The following is a 19,082-nucleotide window of genomic DNA, read 5'->3' as shown; positions in this document are numbered from 1 at the left end:
ACCAGGCACTACATCGAAGCATGCCCCTTTTGACTTTGTTTCCTTTTGCTTTATCATTTTTATATTTAGGAATATCTTGAAATCCCAATGCAAATGTCAAAAAATCAACTGTTTTAAAACAATGTACTGCAAAGAGTGTGTGGCCCGGCAGCCCCAGGCCGCAGCTTGATGTAGCTCCGTTCTTGCTAGTATACGATATCCTTACAAATCCATCCCATACTGGAGAAATCCTTACCACAGTGGCTTTGAGAACACTTTTTCTCCCATGAGAGCCACACAGCAGACTATGCGGCTGCAGGCCTGGGATTCGGCCCCCCACAGATGACTACTGCATACCGACCTGGGTAAGGCCTCACTGGCCAACTCTGGCTGGAGAGGGAAGCCAAAGCAATGAGCCGACAGGACAAGGTGCTGGTGAACCCAAGGTAGGGACACTAGAGCCCCGGGCCAGACCCGCGTAAATCACCAGTCCTGCTTGGTGAGTAGCCGTATGGTCACTGGTGAGGCTTCAGGCAGTGGACAATTGAATTGGTGCTGGGTGTGGCGCTCAGCCTGCTTGCCCACTATGGCCTGTGCCTGTCAATAGGAGTGGCGGAGATTTAGGAAAGCATCGGACTCTAATCAAGGCATGCTCCGCTCCATTCCACTCTGCTTCACCTTGTTCCCTCCCTGAGCTGTACTACTCATTGTCCCTTCACCTCCCCCTTCTGGAGCGGGCTGTTCACTTATCGTAGACCCACGGTGAGACTGCAGTACTACGGAGAGGGGCAGAAGGAGAGGCAGCAACAGGGTGTGTTGCCTCAGCCCTCACATCAGAGTTGTCTCACCAATTCACTCTTCCCTAAGGAACCTTTGCGGGGTGCCTGCTTCTTTCCCCCATCCTTCTGCTCACGTGGCAAGCTGTGGAGCTAATTAGTCAGTATTGGTTGTGTTTCCTTGCTCACATTGATACACAGATGTTTCAAATTGGTACACTGGAAGTGGAGCGGACTGAAAAGCGACAGCGCTGCTCTGCACCATGCCAGTGCTCCTGGTTTGTGTCTTCAGAGTTGACCTGAGGGGGGACACTCGCTTACCGGAGCACAGGAGCTGGAGAGCAGTCGTCCCCAAACAACGTGGTGCAGGGATGAGGAAGTAAAAGGTGCATAGTGCCAAATATCAGGGAAAAATATGTACATTTTCCAATCAGACACCCCCCATGGAGAAGGAGAAAGGGGGTGCCCCGATGGGCCCTGATGCTGTGTCAGATCAAGTGATCTGACTTGCTACCATGCAGAAAGCCATTAAGTACTTGCATTGAGATCTTGAGGAGAATATCGGTGGGAGTGGATGTGAGATTCTCTCTCCTTCGTCAAGACTACAGAAATGCATCAGATCGCACAAGGGAGGCTGAAATCAGCTTTCCTACATAAAGGATGAGATGCATACCCCTACCCAGAATCTTAAACGATTAAAAGTACTAATGGCTCAACTGAAGAGGCACACAGAAGATGCAGAGAGAAGAACAAGGAGGAATAATCGGAGGTTGGTGAGCAATCCAAAAGGGGGCAATAGGGCATTGCCCTGTGCAATTTCTGACTCATTGGTTCTGATCCTGGATCCCCAAGGCAGACCTCTCTGCTTGTTTTGTGCTGGAGAGGGTCCACAAGGTACTGACCCTCGGGACCACACTGGGTGCCGCACAGCACACCACGAGCATGAAGGTACTTAACTATATTGACAGGGATGCTGTACTCCGAGTTGCTCACCAATTCCCTGAACTTCATTGGAAATCCTAAAAAGTCATGATCTTCGAGACCACACTGCAAAAGTACAACTGCAGTGAAAATCCTTTTACAAAGTAAAGCAGAAAATTGGGGCAATGCCTCTCCAGTACATGGTGTTTTATCCAGCTTGTCTAAGGCTTATGTTTCAGGGGAAATCTATCTTTTTTGACAGGCCAGAGTCAGCCTGAGACTGGGTGGAGGTGAGGAGTTCATATTAAGTGCCTCGGCAGACCCGTAATTGTCTTCTCGGGATCAGAATCACATAGAGAGGCCCATACTGAGAGACTGTAACACAGAAAGGAGGAACGGAAGGAGACAAGATATGCACAAAAAAAGGACTTGTCAGGAAGAATATTCGACTAGGACAGGGGCAGTGCTAATGAAACAGAAGGTCTACAGGAAACCTGACTTTACTGAGGGGACACTCACAACAGCGACCTGTGTGTCAATACGTGACCGAGGGTCAGAGCCACTTCACCCATATGAATGTGTGGGGAGAAATTATTTTGGATACACTAGGCTGATACACTGATGCAGGTGTTTGTCTTAGGTTCACACAGTCTATTCAGTTATGTGGGCAATAGAGGCTTCATGTGAGAAATGTGGGTTGGAAAGTCTCTTTTGTTTCCGCACAATAGAGCACATGCAGAGCACAGTAGTCATCCAAGGGGCTTACTGAGAAATTCTAAATATACATTAATTTCTTGGAGTTTCAATGGAGTGACCAACAAATTTAAGCAAGGAGCGGTTATGGGATATGTGAAGGAGTTGTTCCCCAAATACTCCTAATACAACAGACCCACATTTTAGAGACCAATTGTAATTTCTTAGCCTGTTATGACGACAACAGAGTCTGCCATGTCAGATTTGCATGTAGATCATGCAGGGTTGCTATTCTGTTGCACCTTTTGTTTCCCATGGGCATATCAGAGGTGGGGGCAGACAGATTAGGAAGGTATGTTAGAATTTCGGGCACAATGGAGAGAGAGACCTGGACTATAGTCAGTGCCTATGTTCCTCCCCACACTGGCCGAAACCACCCTGAGTGACTTATCCCGGGTACTCTTGGTATCCCCTGGGCTGAATAATCATTGGTGGGGACTTATGCTCCAATGTAGATGCCGTTTAGAATTCAAGGGCTCTCGGGTCTTGCCGTCTCTCTATATCCCTTTTGAACTGGGACACCTCTCTTGGTTTTAGCGATGTGGAGTATGCAGAACCTATATGTCCTTGAGTATACCTTCTACTCATATGCAGATAAACTACACTCAAGATTAGACTATTTCTTTGTCAATGCGGGTAACTTAGAGGTGGGTGGTTGGATCTAGAATACTACCCCACTCAGTTTCGGACCACTCACCACTGGATATGACATTGGGGCACCTTCTGCATGGGGAGAGAGATAACGGAGGCTCAACCCTTGGTAGTTTACACCCACCTCATTCAATTCCCGATTTTTCTGTAATGAACAATTATGAATGCAGAAATGCTTCTGCATTGTCAGCCACATGAATTTGCAAAAGATTTACAGAAAAACCCCTGGAACTCTCTGACTGTCTTATATTTTAAGACATACTTCTGGAAACATTTATGAATTTATGAAAGTCGTAAATCTGCATCCAAGTGAGGGCGAAGGCCTGCGGATGCAGAATGTACAACTTTCTTTAAGAATTAAGCCCAATGTGTTTGTGAATAACTAGCCTACATAGTGACCAAACATTAAGTGTGAAATGGTCACGAGATTTTCAGACAGCTCAGTATTCACAGTCTCCGGCTGAACAAGGATGATAAACTTGTGTATAACACAAAAACATTGATCACAATTATGTTGCCAAGAAAAGTAAAACACTTGTGATTGTTCTCAATTCTTTTAGATGCTAAAATGAGTTTTAGTGACTGGAGGAATTTGAGGCATCAAAGAAAATTCAGGATCTATGAAAAATTCCAGATTCTCGACCAAAGATGTTGGTACCGGGCATTTGCCTGAATGAGACTACCAGATCCAGACATCATAAGTGAGAATGCTGCTGACGGTTTGCTTGAAATGGGATTCCTGGTTAACTCAGGTATACACCCAGGCCAGACAGGAACCACCACTCTAATGAGGGTCAGCTAGATACACACTAAAAGATAACCTGTGCTCACCCTCTGGTAGCTTGGCACAGAGCAGTCAGGCTTATCTGAAGAGGCGATGTGTAAAGTATTTGTGCAACACACTCACACAGTAACACAATGAATAGAGTACAAAAAAGACTCCACACAGGTTTAGAAAAATTGATTTTTATATTATAAACAGAACAAGACCAAAACGACAAAAATCCAATGTATAGAAGTTGAAAAATTGAATTTTAAAGGAATAAATGCAGTACAGCGCTTAGCAACAAGTAGTGCTAAAAAGCTTACTTTAGGTCTCGTTGGACATGGCCAAAGTCAAAGTTGGGGGTGACCAGGAGCGCCGGCTGGCTACAGGACCCATGCAGGCCCCAGTGAGCAAAGTTCCTTCCCTGGTTGCAAACAGTGAGATGCGTCGATGTTGAGGCCCACAGGTGTATGATGCTTCGATCTCCACTCAGTAAAGGTGATATGTCAGTTCCGAAGATGAGTGCAGGAGTCAAGAGGCATCAAGAGATGCGCCAGATTCTTCCATTCACTTGTGGGGATGCGAGGACCTCACCAAGCTGCAATGGCAGTGATACACTGTCCGATGCATTGATCTCTGGAGGCAAAGCGCTGGTTCTGATGCGATGACCTAATTTCACACCTGCAATCAGGTTGAGGCGCCGGACCTGCTACACGCAGACAGGGGATTCATCAAAATCTGTTTTGCAAGTATCTGGGCCACTTCCAGTGAGACAGGCACAGGAGCAGGTGTAGAGACTTTGAAATCTCCAAGTCTCAAGCGACAAGAGGCAAGCCAACAAGCCCTTGGAGATCACTTGGAGTGAAGGCAGAGTTCAGTTCTCCTTCAGAAGGGTCAGAGGGTAGCAAAGCAGCAAACAAAGAAGCAGGCTTTCCAGATTGGCTGTCCAGTTGAGTCCTTTAAGCAGCACAGCAGTTCTTCTGGCAGAACTTCAGTTACAAGTCCAGTAGTGTCTGATTTTAGGGGGACGGAGACCTAGTACAAAAGTGCCTCTGATGTGGGGGTGACTTCAAAGCAGCTCTCCGAAGTGCACAATGATCTCTGTCAGTCCAGTCCTGCCTGCTAGGCTATCTGTGAGGGTCAGTCAAAAGCACAAGAGGGTCCCTGAATACGAATGCTAGGGGAGGGAGGCAGGGAAAACTCTGAAATCAAAAACAAAGAGTGAGGGTAGACAGTCCTGTGTGTACTGACAGGACACTGCCTATTCAAGTGAAGTGTTAGCCCCTCCCTTCTAACCTGCCCAGGCAAGGTCATCAGAATGCAGATGTATATAGATCGGTAGTCAGACACACCTATCCTTCCTGTGTTGTGTCTGTCTGGAGGGAATGCATAAAGTGTAGTTGTCAACCATCCCAGACATGTATTGGAGAGCGGCTGTCAGGCACATAGAGCAGTAAATGCAGAGAGATGTCCACTTTCTAAAAGTGGCATTTCTAAAACAGCAAGTTTAGATCCAACTAGGCCTCTTGGGCACTGTATTGTGAGGGCGAATGCAAACGGGCTTGCTTTGAAGGTGCTTTTGACACTCTGCTTCTCCCTTGCTGCACCAGACATATTCAATCCTGATGCACTGGCATACTAGCAGAATAGGAAAATGATTCCATTCTGACAGAGAGCAAAGAAAAAAAATGATAGACGGGGAAAATGGGCGTGACAGTGGGTATGCTTATTTTCACTCACTACATTTTGAGGACACTTTCACAGTGCGCCTCTCACACAAACATGCACTCAGAGGGCAATCAAACCTCAAATTAGAATTTGCTGAAATGCAGTTTCAGACTGGGGGTTGAGCGTTTAGGTGTTTTCTTGTTTAATCCTCTGAAAAAACACCAAATGTGTTGTAATGGAGCACTTTTCTCTTGCCAATAATCCACATCAACACTGAATGACACAGTATTAAAGATTGCAATGGGGTTTCATTAAAACATGTTTACTTGAATATCCCACGGCTACAGCGGGCAGATGCCAAAAACATCTGTGACGTGAATGCTAAAGCTTTTGAAACTTGGATTATCAGGCAAGTGCTCTTTTAATCAGATGTGACCCTATGGGAAATTGCTGACATTTCATGTTTGCGAATATTTTCCCTGTGAGCAAGCACTGCAAGCAGTTGTTCCTTTTACAGTACATCCATTGACATGCAGGGAGGTGTTTGCTGACAGCTACGCCAGCCCTGCTGCTGATGATGTAACAGGCGTTGTACAGTGTGAAATACAGCAGTACAAGGCAAACCACTTCTCGTTTGCAACCACGTACAGGAAACACCGGAGCAGAAAAACACATTCTGAAAGACAAAAAAGGCTTCTGAAAATTTAACAAGCGTCCGTGCTCTTGTAGTTTTTCGTTTAAATTGCAAGCTGAACCAGCAGCTTTGAAATGAATAAAAAACGTATGCGAGATCAAGTACAATTTTAATTAAAATTATACTTCCTACATAATATTCATCCGGTCAGCACTAACTACGATGAAGCAAAATGCATTTTTAATGTAAAAATTATATTAAAATGATGTCGTGGGACAAAGCCTAGAGGGTAGATTAACATTTAATTCATTAGATTTTTCTTTACTAGAATTAAGACTGCATAAATTACTCAAGATATGCAAGCTGCAAAGCAGTACTATAAGTTGGAAAATTATATTCCCACTTGTTTTAAGGGAGAAACTTTACAAGCATTTAATATTTATACTTTCCGGAACATTGTGCGCAAATGAGAAGTTTCATTCTGTTTCCAAAGCCAAGGCTCTCATGTTTAGTGCAATGGTACTGGTATATCAGTACTGAAACCATTGTAACAAGATAAAATGATTCAAATAAATTCCCTTCATTCATGATTCTTTCTGTAAAATAATCTATAGATTGGTTATTGACATTTCTCATCCCCTGTATTACACTAACAACGTATCATGCATGATCTGATTGTTTCTCTCATTTCACAATCAACATTGTCAAAGTCTCTCCAATACATATTTGTTAGACCTGGCACCCTTGGTGTGGGTCTCCCTTCCATTTTTGCTGTTGCCTCATGTATTTTTGCTGGTGTTAGATGCTTTGGGCACTGTGCCACTGCTGTCCAGTGCCACAGTGCGAGTGCTCCCTATTGTAAATTGATGTATTGATCAGTGGTTCCATGTTTGGCTATTTGGCCTACTTGTCAGACCCTAGTACAGTGCACTGAGTGTGCCTAGGGCGTGTAAATCCAAATGCTGCTTGGATGCTTGATTCCGGTCTGGGAAAGACATGGCTTGGTAGTTCGGACTGGACTGTTCCCATGAGGCACAGGGTCAGAGCTGATTTGCATATAGCCAGTGTCTAACCCAGGGTGGTGTGGAGTGCAAAAAAACGATGGATTTAGGCCCAGATCCTTGTACTGGGGTGAATGTATGACATTGTTCTACATTCTGTCCATCAACTGTGTTTTTTGCAATTTTCACCCCGAGTGGGCTGGGTATGCTCAGACGTGAGTCCCAGGCTCTCCACACCACTGGAGTCAAGCTATCCAGGCTGATGAAGGCTGATAGCCAGAAACCGGTCCTTGGATGCTTGATTCCGGTCTGGGAAAGACATGGCTTGGTAGTTCGGACTGGACTGTTCCCATGAGGCACAGGGTCAGAGCTGATTTGCATATAGCCAGTGTCTAACCCAGGGTGGTGTAGAGTGCAAAAAAACGATGGATTTCGGCCCAAATCCTTCTACTGGGGTGAATGATGACATTGTTCTACATTCTGTCCATCAACTGTGTTTTTTGCTGGTGGGCTTGCAGCACTGGTTGTGCCACCCAAAGAAGCAGCCTTGTAAAATGTGTCTAAGGTCTGCCATTGCAGAGCCTGCGTGCAGTCTGGTACTGGCATGCTGACTGGGCAAGTACACACACTTGCCAGTCCCTAAACCTTCCCTTTTCTTCATATCAGTCACCCCTATGGTAGGCCCAAGGGCAGGGTGCATTGTAAGTATAAGGTAGGACAAGCCCTGATGTGTATGGCATGTCCTAATAGTGAATTACAGCCATTTTCGTTGTTCACTATTGCAAGGCTACCTTTTCTCCATAGGCCAGAATGGGCTGTTAAAATTATTACATTTTATAATCCTAACTGACTCAGAGAACATGGTAGAAATTCGAGTTTAGTATGCCTGACCTCACAATGATAACATACATATTTTAGTGAAGTTGATTTTAACATTCTGTGTTTGCAAATACCACTTTTAGAAAGTAGGTATTTGCTTGTCTAACCTCTGCTAGGTTGTGTATTCCTTTGTCTGGTTTTGTGAGTGACAGGGCTGGGGGATTCCAAAAGACAGGATGAGTCAACCCAGTGGTGAATAGAGAGATCTGCATCTAGATTGGAGGAAGGAGTTGCACCTGAACCTTGAATAGGGCTGTGCCTGCCTTCCACAATGCTGGCTCCACCTCCTGTGGGGCGTCTGATGTTTTTGCTGTGCACTGTGAAAGGAAAGGAGAAGTCCGGTAAACAGAGTGCTTCAGAACTGGTTTGGACTGGGCAAAGGCCCCTCTCCCCTCAGTGAACAAAGGATTTTGGGGTACAAATATTGGGACCCTGATCCCATGAAATTAGATCACCTTGGGACTACAAGAAGAAACCTTTACTGAGGAGAGGAACCTGAAGAAACTGAGGAGAGACTATTCCCAAGCTGATGTGCTGCTTGGGGGATTGGCCTCCAGTGGTTGCCTTACTGCCAAAGGAAGTAGAAAGGAACTTTGTGCACTTTGCTTTCAACTTGTGAAGGATCTTCAAGGGCTTGGAAAAGAGCTTGCCTCCTGCTGAAGTCTCAGGGACAACAGACTTCAACCCCCAGCTCCCCAGAGTTTTTTGGAAGTGCCTGCTACTATTTTGGGGCCTTCTGAGGAACTGCCTGTCGCAAGGAGCTGGGAGCGATGCAACGAGATCGAAGCGTGTCGCCATCGCTGCTGCTGCCATCGCACTTCTGAACAAGGGTGTCGCCGCTGGAGTTGTCACACTGCACCGCATCGAGAGAAGCGTGCCGCAATGAAGAGGAAGCGTGTCGCCATTGCTGCTGCTGCTGTCGCACTTCTGGACAAGGGTGTCGCCGCTGGAGTTGTTGCACTGCACCGCATCGAGAGAAGAGTCTCGCAACAAGGTCGGAGCGTGTCGCCGTCGCTGTGCCTGCCTTCGCACGTCTGAGCAAGGGTGTCGCCGCTGGAACTGTCGCACTGCACCTCATCGAAGAAAAGCACCTTGCATCCCCGAGAAGCGCACCGCCGTCAGAGCTGCTTCTGTCGCATCGTGGATGTCGCCGCTGTAGTTGTCGCATCGTGCGGAAGCTTCACGCATCGTGGGAGAAGAGTGTCGCAGTTGGAGCCGTTGCCGTCGCATCGCTGAACAAGGGTGTCGCCGCTGCAGTCCACGCATTGAACCGAGAACTTCTTGCATCCTCGGAGAAGCGTGCCGCATCTGGACAATCTTCACGTCTTTATTTCTTTGCACCTGAGCTTTGCCGCATTTCCCTCGCTGCGACATTGCTTGTTGTGGAAGCGCAACGCATCGTAAGGTACATTGACGCAAAGTGTTGCATCTTAGGAATTGAACTGAACTAAGTTAAATCTACCATTTTAAAGTAACAGTATTGTGTATTTTTGGTTTTTAAGGTCTGGTGGTAAATCTATATAAAGTATACTTATTTTTTACATAAAACCTTGTGTGGTGTCCATCTGTAGTGTTGTCACTGGGTTACTGTAGGTGGTTACAAATGCTTTACACACTGCCTCTGAGATAAGCCTGTGTGCTCGTGCCAAGCTAACAAGGGGGTGAGCAGGGGTTATTTAGGAGTGTAATCCCCTTATCCTGACTAGAGGCAAGGGTCCCTATTTGTCACAAGTACCTACCTGGGCCAACTAGAGACCCCCAAATCTAACAATATAGGATGCGTGTCCCTCAAAAGAGGGAGCTGGTTTAATAATGCATTAAATCCATTAGCTGTGCCAAGATCCGGTCATGCGTGCAAACCAACCGTGAGTGTATCGTGGCTCGTGTAGACAGTAACCCTTAAGGAATTAATGGTGTTGGGGAGTCTTGGATCAGCATCCATACTTCTGCCCACCGCCGAGCCTCTGAAGTGAACCCGGGCCTGCCGAACCACAGCTCCAGTGAAAGCAGGTAAGACTGATTCCTGGGCCACCGGGTGTCCTGGGGGAACTTGCTCTGGCTAAAAGCACTGAGGCGCTGTGACACTTTGACTTTTAAGAATCCATCATGGCACTTCTAAGCCTTGTGTTTGGTAGGGGAGCCTTACCTGAATGTTGCCTCACATGAATGGGAGTGACCATACTCCTTAGTCTGGGAAGTGGGGCAGAGGGGACTACTTGGATGATGATAGAGTGTCAGCTTTACGAAGACTGTCACAGTGGCGTAACATTAGCCCCCACGGTGAAGGGGGCACCAAGCTCCAGGGGACCCCCTCAGCACAGTACACTGAATGGGTCTGCGACCAGTTTGATATACTTGTGCATGCAGTCACCCACCGCATACTGCCTGAACCTGAGAGCTGCTGACTGGGTGGATAGAGGGCCCCCTCAAGTTTTGCTACACCACTGGGCTGTCAGTATTATTTGTTGTGAGAAGTATTTTTCTTTGTGTTCATATATAAATACTGCTATTTTTGTAAAACCAAGGATCTTGGTGGACAATCATTTATTGGGGTTGAGGTGCGTATTTTTAAGTTCTGAGTCTGTGTACACCTTGCACCTAACTCCCTCTAAGAACCTTGGCATGTGCAAACAACGCCACTACTGAGAGTCAAGTGCTGAAGCAGTACTTGGCCAAGTTGCTCAGAGCCCAGTGTAGGTCGGACTTCGGGACATCAGCAGTAAAGGTCCTCAGCCCCCACAGCCCAGTAGCTCCTGCTTGCCTCATGGCCTTCTGAAAGGGGCTCTAACATTGACTTGGCGGTCTTAGATACTAAAATTCAGCAACGCCTCAAGACCAGCACGCCAATGCCTTCATTACAGTAGGGCTGGGTCATATCAACATGCAGTCTGCTGTGAAAAGCTTTTTTTGCGAATTTCTGTTGTATTAGTTGATGCTATAGACGACACTCATATCTAAATGGCGACACTGGAAACTCAGGACCAATTACTCCCTAACAGTATGATGGCCTATTCAGTCAACATGCAGTTGACCTAAGATGCTAATATTAACTTAACACATGCATGTGTATGACATTCTAAACTAAATGTATGACTACAATCCTTTGTAATTGCTGCTTACAGGCAACATGAGGAGACATCCACTTAATGCTTGACTCAGTGATAAGATGCCATTCATCAGTCATATACACAGAGTGTACCCAACCATGGATCATGTGCTGTTATGAACAGTTATGAAAGTGAATACGCAGAGCACCAGCCAATAAAATAAGCATTAGCAAAGCCAGTAGATATGGCCATTGCTGTGTATTTAGCATGTTTTTGTGAAGTGTTGTTTGAATTTACAAACATAAAGCAAATTGTGGCTTTTATAAGTTTAAATAGAGTCAGATTGTTTAATATATTTTTTCTTCCTTGTTTCGAGTGAAACTGCCTCAGAGCACATGACTGATGATTGAGTCAGCCCTACTGAGTCCTCTCACTCTGTATGTATCACCACGCTCCTCTCCTTCGCTCCAGAAAAGGGTCTGACGCTGTGGGTTCCTGAATACCAATACTTTGTTTCACTGCTACCAAACTGATGCAACACAGCTATGGCTGATAGCAAATGGAGAGGTGCACCGGCACAAGTCCAATAAGGAGTCCAATTTTTATAACCAAACACCACGTGTTTATTATTTCTTCTTAGGTCCAAATATATAACAAGATCCAGCCAACGCGTTTCATTCAAACAAAGTTTAGAACTTCATCAGGGCTTAATAGAGTAGAATATTAATGTATCATATTATGTATGACATGAATATAGATAGTTCCGTCCAATGTCAAAGATCTATCAAGAAACCAGTATAGGCTGCATCATCAATCTCCACAGTCACACGGTCATAATGTATGGTAATAAACAATCACCACAAGAACCTTAATAAGCATCCATGTGCTTCATCAGAATGAGCTCAGTAAGTGGTGAATCACATGGATACTTATTAAGGTTTATGTGATACATTAATATTCTACACTATGAAGCCATGATAAAGTTATAAACTTTGTTGGAACAAAATGTGTAAGCTGGATCTTGTTATATATTTGGAAGTAAGAAGAAATAATAAACAAATGGTGTTTGATTATATAAATTGGACTCCTTATTGAACTTGTGCAAATGTCCATTTGCTATCATCTTCATATACTGCTGGCCAGTGGTACCTAACAGCGGCAGGTACCGAATGAGTAGTGCACAGATTCCTACTAATTTTGAACACTGTGTGAACAAGGTGCTTTCTTTTCAGTCCGCTGTTGTTTCAAGTTTCTGTGTAACACAGCTATGGCTGTAGCCTTGATCACATCTAAAGGTGCCATTTTCTTTGCTTGTTATACTCTTACTCATAGTTAACACAAAAAATATACTTTTTTATATTTATTTTTGTTTTTATTAAGATGCATCACATCATAAGCAACTACATGCCATGGAACATCATCACACATAATCGGCGTCACGGGCTGCAGGTCATTTTTCTGAAAAAAGTACACAGCCATCATGCCAGCAACCCGATTTGGGCAGGCGGCGGTCGCATTTAGGAGCCACTGTTCAGACGACCATACACTCAGCTTGGTGTCTCTGGAGACCTAGTGTAAATATGTAACCTACACGTTATGCAGGTGCACTCTCTTCAAGTTTCTCCTATTTCCTTCTGTGTCATTCTCCCGCCCTGGATCCCCTCCTCCCCGTCACCGTATAAGTTCACAAATAGAGGTAGCACTCTACAGTGTTCATACAGTTGGCGCCTGGGGGACTCCCTATATTACTTCAGTAGCTACATTAGACCCCACCTCCCTCCCCCTGCGTCCCCCGCTTCCTCCCCCTCCCCCCTTCCAGCAGTGTTGAGCTTATATGTAGTGTATAGTCCCCAAAACATTTTCAGTCGACTCCTAGGCGGTGGCAGCTCGCTGTAATTTTCAGACTGCATTCAGCAATACATCATGTCATGTGACCATTGCCGTAGTGTCGGAGCTGGGCCCCTCATCCAGCACATCACAACCCTACGCTTGGCTATCAGGAGCCCCATATCCACCATTCTACGGATTGCTTTGGGTAACTTCTTGGTATACCCCAGTAATACCATCATTGGGTCAGGCCCCAAGTCTGTCTCCGCGACTCTCCCCAGTTCTCTAAATATCTCCACCCAATAGGAATGTGTTCCTGAGCACTACCAGGCTAGATGCAGAAAATCAGCAGTCGGTGCTCGACATATCTCGCAAGTCGCCTCCTCCCGAAGGCCATACCTGCAGAGTCGCTCTGGGGTGTAATAGGCCCTATTAATGAACTTGAAGTGTATAAGTCTATGCTTGCCTTGTAGCGAGATCTTCCTAGTGTTCATACAGCAATAGGTCCACATTGGGTCATCTATTTGTATCTGTAAGTCCCTCTGCCACGCCAACCGAGCCGCCGTATATTTGTTCTCTCTGTGCGCAATGGCGAGTTTGTACAAAGCAGTAATCATCTTGCGGGGGCACTTTGACTTAATCACAAGGGACAGCTCAAGCATTTCTGGAGGTTCCTCAAGGTCATCTCCCAGCAGATCCTCCAAGGCTCCGCGCAACCTGTGAAACTGAAATCTACTCAGCAGCGTGTTTCCGCCTGAAACTCCCTCTACCTGCTCCCAGATTTTCACCACTTTGTCGTGAAAGAGGTCTCCGGCTACCTCCACTGATAGCTTGAGCAGTGCCTGCACGAGCCCCTATCTCTACACGGCTCTACACATCGCGCCCACTCGAGCGGCATAGCGGGAGGGTACAATAATGTTCCAGTCTGCTGTCGGGTGTTGATGGAATCCAGAATGAAAGTTCTGCGATCAACAGTGTCAAATATTGTGGCAGGCAGTGGGGTCAGTTCCGCAAACATACTCTCCATTCACAAATATGGTATATTCGCCTCCCCGTGTATCCCAGCATGAAGCTGAGCCCCCTGCGCCACCCTATAGTATAATTCAAAGTCTGAGGCCCGAGACCACCCATATGGTACGGGAGTGTATGAATGTTCCACTGCACCCTCGCTTGCTTGTCCACCCAAGCCAACTTGATCATGGACTGCCGAAGTCTGTGAAAGAAGGAGCACAGTAGAACGATCGGTATGTTTGTAAATAAAAATAGTAGCCTGGGTAGAATCACCATCTTCATAATTGATATTTGCCCCATCAGCGACAGGGGGAGTCGGGACCAAAGCTCCACATCGTCTTCAAGTTTAGCTATAACTGTGCCGTAATTTTCCCTAAATACAATCTCTGAATCAGTGTGCAACATAATACCTAAGTATCTAATAGAGTCGGTGGACCATTGCAGTGGGTATTCCATATCGTATTCTACAGTGGTGGGGGAAGAGTAAACACCATCGACTTCGCCCAGTTAACTTTCAATCCAGATAGAGCACCAAAGTGGACTATCTCTCTGATAACCAAGGATAAGTTGGTCTCGGGGTCCCTCACGTACAGCAGCGTATCGTCCGCATAGGTCGACACCACTATCCAGAAGGGCGGGAAGCCAATCCCCTCGTTACCATGGTACTCCTGCAATGCGCATGCCAATGGTTCTGCCACCGAGGCGTACAATAACGGCAACAGGGGGCAGCCCTGCCTGGTCCCCCTGGATATGGGAAATGGGTCAGTAACCAAGTCGCCCAAGCGAACACGTGCCGTGGGCCTGTAATATAAGATTCCTATCAGCTGCAGGAAGACCGGCCCCAGTCCCATTCTCGTCAGCATGTGTCTCATGAACGCCTATTCTACCGAGTCAAAGGCTTTTTCCATATCGAGGAAAACTGCAATCGCCTTGTTTTCTTGTCTCACATGTTGCATGATACCAAACACTGTGCGAATATTGTATTTGAGGTTCCTGCTCGGATCGAATCCTGCCTGCTCCGGGGCGACTAGAATGTTGGTCAGAAGGGCTAGTCTGGCAGCTAAAATTTTTGCTAATATTTTAGTATCCACGTTGAGCAGCGAGAGGGGCCGAAATGAGCTGCACTTTTCAGGTGGTTTCCCTGGTTTAGGGATGGCAACCAAAAGGGCCTCCCTCATAGTCTGCGGCATAGTGCCCCTGACACACATATCATCGAACAGGGTAGCTAGGTGCGGTAGTAGCAGGTCTATGAATGCTTTATAGAAGGAGACCATTAGGCCGTCCGTCCCCGGGGCACTGTTGGCTCTCATCCTCGCCAGGGCTTCCGTAATCTTGTCCTTCTCGATTGGATGCATGAGTAGCTCCCTGTGTGTGTTAGAGAGGAACGGTAACTTAATGTACACTAGATACTCCAATATTTGCTCATCCATCCCCTCGGAGCGGGATTTATACAAGTCAGAGTAATATTGTTTAAAACACTCTGCCATTCCCGCCTCCTCCATCACTAATTCCCTATCTGCTGACCTAATCTCCGAGACTTGTGTCTTATTATGCCTCGTCTTCATCATCCGAGCCAGTACTGAACCCGGTCTGTCTCCTTCACCATAGGTCCTGGCTCTCGCGTATTTGCTCATGTGTTTCACTTCGCCTTCCGCAGTATCATGAAACTCCTAGAGGAGTCTCTTGATCTCGTTTTCTAGTGTTACACCCCCCCCAGCCACTTGCTGCTGTTCCAGGTCTTTCAGCTTTTGCTCTAGGTCCGATAATCTCTTCCGTATGTCTTTTAGGACGCCCGAGTGCTTAGACATCGCGATGCCTCTGATATATACCTTGAATGTCTCCCAAATCATCTGGAAGTCATCCACAGTTCCAGTATTTGTAGCGAAAAAGGTCTCGATGGCATCAGCCATTTCCTCCCTGAACAACGGATCTAATAAAGAATAAGGGGGGAATCGCCACGTGAACGGAGGCAAGGTCTTTTTGGCGTATCAAGAACCAACAACAAGGGGAATGATCTGAGAGCGTGTGTGGCAGTACAGTACAGTGCCGGACCTGCTCAGCAATGAAGTTGAGGCCAGCCAATAATCTATACGCATATGAATATTGTGATACGCTGAATAGTGCGTATAGCAACCCTTGTCACTATTACGTGCCCTCCATACATCACATAAATCCATACTAATCATTACACTGTCCAGCTTCCTTGCGGCCGCTGTCGGTTTTCTAGTTGGGCCTGCAGATCGATCCAAATCTGGGTTACCGACCAAATTAAGGTCGCCCCCCCGCCCCATAAGACTTGCGCGTTCAAATAGGGCTTAGTCATTTTGGCCAGGGACCCGAAGAACTCAAGGCTGTCATAGTTGGGGCCACATACAATGACTATAATCAAATCCATGCCCCGGCCCTTACAATTAGATATAACATAACGACCTCCTGTGTCTGCGTGCAACTGCGTGAGTTTAAAAGGTGTCTTTGGGTTGATCCAGGTCAGCACCCACCTGGCATGTGTAGTGAACCCTGCCGTTTTAATGTTGCCTATTAGTCCCCTACTGCGTGGCATTGTGCTCGTCTGTGGAAGGTGCGTTTCCTGCAAGAGCGCAATATCTACATTTTGCCTGTGTGAGTAGCTAAGCACTTTCCGAAGTTTCCGATGGTCATTAAGTCCCCTGACATTCCAGGACATAGCCCGGAAACAACCTGCCATACCCCGGGTGTCGCTTGTACCAGGTGTCGCTTGTATCAGGTATCGTCATCGCTGTCACCAACACCCATCTTGTACTCAAGCTCGCTGTGTAATCATGCGTGGTGTACCATTGGCATAAACCAAAAACATCCCCCCAAACATCCCTCCTTCAAAAACATTCCCTTCCCCCCACCTCCCACAGCAGACCTCCCCCAACTTGGTTGCATGAAAGTCTAAAAAACACCCCATCGGAACCTTACCCACCCCACCCCCATCCCCTTCCCCCAAACCGCAACTACAGTGCCAAGCACTCGTGGGCGGAGGTAGCTCCTCGTACCATGCTCCTTCTTTCTGCACCATCAGGTCTGTCTTGCCCTGCCTCACATGCGCTGACGTCAATAATTTGCAGCTTTTGCTGGCTAACAAAGTCTTCCTATAAGCATAGCATAGTAAACTCTGCTCACACTGTCTTCTGCCCGTCTCCATACTTCAGTATTAGATTCTCCAACCCCCGCGTTGGCATGACACACGTATTATTCCAAATCAGTCCTGCACTCAACGCGATCCCACAGCACAGTTCTTCAGTTCCTGCAATAATAGTGCCACAGCAGCACCCAACCACTGGGGCCAACTTTTCTCATTGTGGACCAGCATGCCATACCCGGCCCCCACCCCTCACCCCCATCTCCCTCTTAGGTTCCTGGCGACCACCACCATAATGCTTCAGTCCTGTTCCTCTAGCGAGCCTCCTGTTGCTTCACCTAGCAGCCGCTTCTCTGGACACAGCCGCTGATCCTTCGACCAATTCTTGAGAGCCTGCTGTAATGCCTTGGGGACCGTAAAAATATGAGAACGGCCTTGTCGATTAACGCGGAGCTTCGCTGGGTGCAGCATGGCATAGTCAATTCCCAGGTCACAGAGCTGTTTCTTTAGCGGAACCAAATGCCTGCTGGCCTCTTGTACACGTGCAGTGAAGTCTGGGTATAGTGACAGCTCCGAGCCCTCGTACCTCAGGACTTTCTTCTCCAAGGCCACGTGCAATGCTGCATCCCGGTCGCCGTAATTGAGCAGTTTCGCGATGATCGGCCGCGGGGGGGGCGCCAACTGGGGTTCTGGGCCCTAAGGACCGGTGTGCCCTCTCCACCATGAACATCGAAGAGAAGACACCTTCCCCCAGCAGCGACAACTACAACCGCTCCGCGAACTGTTCCATGTTCCCCGTGGGAGTGGTCTCTGGTAGGCCGGTAATTGGCAGGTTGCACCGTCAGAAACGTGCTTCCAAGTCCTCTGTTTTGTCCTGCAAGACGCATATCACTCTGCCAAGCTGTTTGTGGTCTGCGTCTAATGTAGTATGCGCCTCCTCCTCCTCAGTTAATCGGCGTTCCTACATATCAAGGCGTTCTGCGTGTTTATCAACTCTGTCGCCATTCTATCCATCCTATAAGTAAGGGCTTCCATCTTTGTGCCCATGGAGGTGATGCTGCTCTGCAGAGATTTTTCCATCGATTTGAGGATACTGCGTATATCCGAGTCTGAGTCGTCACTCACTGGGGGCGGAGACCTTGCTCCTTTGCTTGTGGCATCGTCATTGGATTTTGATCTTTTCTGGTCAAAGGAGAGTTTCGTTTGGGTTTATACTCCCTTCCCCTGTTGCTTGTTATACAGCGCATTCAACAGCCAGAAGAGTGGGGCCCCGCCGTCTCGCCCACCTCAGGCCAAGTGACAGATGCGCACAAACCAGGGGCTAGGTGGCGCAACTCACCACCGATGTTGTGTCGGGGTCACGTCGCTATGGAATGTCCTTCTGATGCCTTTTTGCCTTCAGGTCACCAGGGGAGACCTACCCAGCACCTGATTCACACCGCCAGTGGATGCCAGATAGCCGTCTTATGTACTGCTTCCAATGGAGCAGACGGACAGAGCCGCTTGTCACACCAATAGCCGCACTCAAGTTGTTCCTCGCCTCTCTAAATTATGTAGGCCACCAGTCTCCGCCACAACTGTTACCTTCAAAGCGCTCCAGAACATACAGGGAGGCGGGGGGGCATCAATGGTCTTCCCCTCACTACCTTTTGGCAGTATTCGGGCTGGACATCGATCAGCGCGTGCCTCCTGCACCTGCAGCTGTCTCCTCACTCTGTTATGCCACTCAGCACACTTTTATCCCCGCTCCCGAGTCAGCGGGATCTGCTGTTGGACGCAGGGCATGCAAGTTGCAAGTTGCAAATGCTGCCGGATTCATGAAGGATTGTTAGTCCGATGGAGCTCGGGGCTCAAGCAACCATTATGGTCGCGAGCTAGCACCGCCCCCAACACAAAAATATACTTGAAGTCTTTCCTTTTGTTTACAATTTTGATTTAGCTCCACAGCTTATACATTTCCACCTCATGTGCCATTAGTTATCAAAAAGAAGCCCAATTGTGAAAATAAAAAATAACATTATGAATCCCTTCACCACTTTCCTGCGCCGTGGGGAATTTGTAAA

The sequence above is a fragment of the Lissotriton helveticus genome, chromosome 3_1 (assembly GCF_964261635.1).
Source record: "Lissotriton helveticus chromosome 3_1, aLisHel1.1, whole genome shotgun sequence".
NCBI classification, from domain to species: Eukaryota; Metazoa; Chordata; class Amphibia; order Caudata; family Salamandridae; genus Lissotriton; species Lissotriton helveticus.
This window is presented reverse-complemented; position numbering follows the sequence as displayed.